A 315-nucleotide genomic window follows, 5' to 3' on the forward strand; every position below is an offset into this window, starting at 1 on the left:
GATCAATTCCCTTAGTAAAATCCCAACAAAAATAAGAACAACCGAATGGTTATTCATGTAAAAACTAGAAAGAAAATGAATTGAACTCAAGACTCACTACAACAAATTCGACTTTTTAAGAAATCAATTATGTGTAAATGTCCTAATAGACTTCTTTATAAGATTTCAGTTTTTATAGAAGCAAACAATCATGCGTCCCCATCAATCAGGACATTTTTGAAATAAAGTCAGAACATCTTTTTAGAGGACCCACATCTTTTTATAGGACATCTGGTTTTAAAAGTCGTTTTTTTCAAATAATGTAATATAAAAACA

The sequence above is a fragment of the Cynara cardunculus genome, unplaced genomic scaffold (genome assembly GCF_001531365.2).
Source record: "Cynara cardunculus var. scolymus isolate 2C unplaced genomic scaffold, CcrdV1 Un_Scaffold_7562, whole genome shotgun sequence".
NCBI classification, from domain to species: Eukaryota; Viridiplantae; Streptophyta; class Magnoliopsida; order Asterales; family Asteraceae; genus Cynara; species Cynara cardunculus.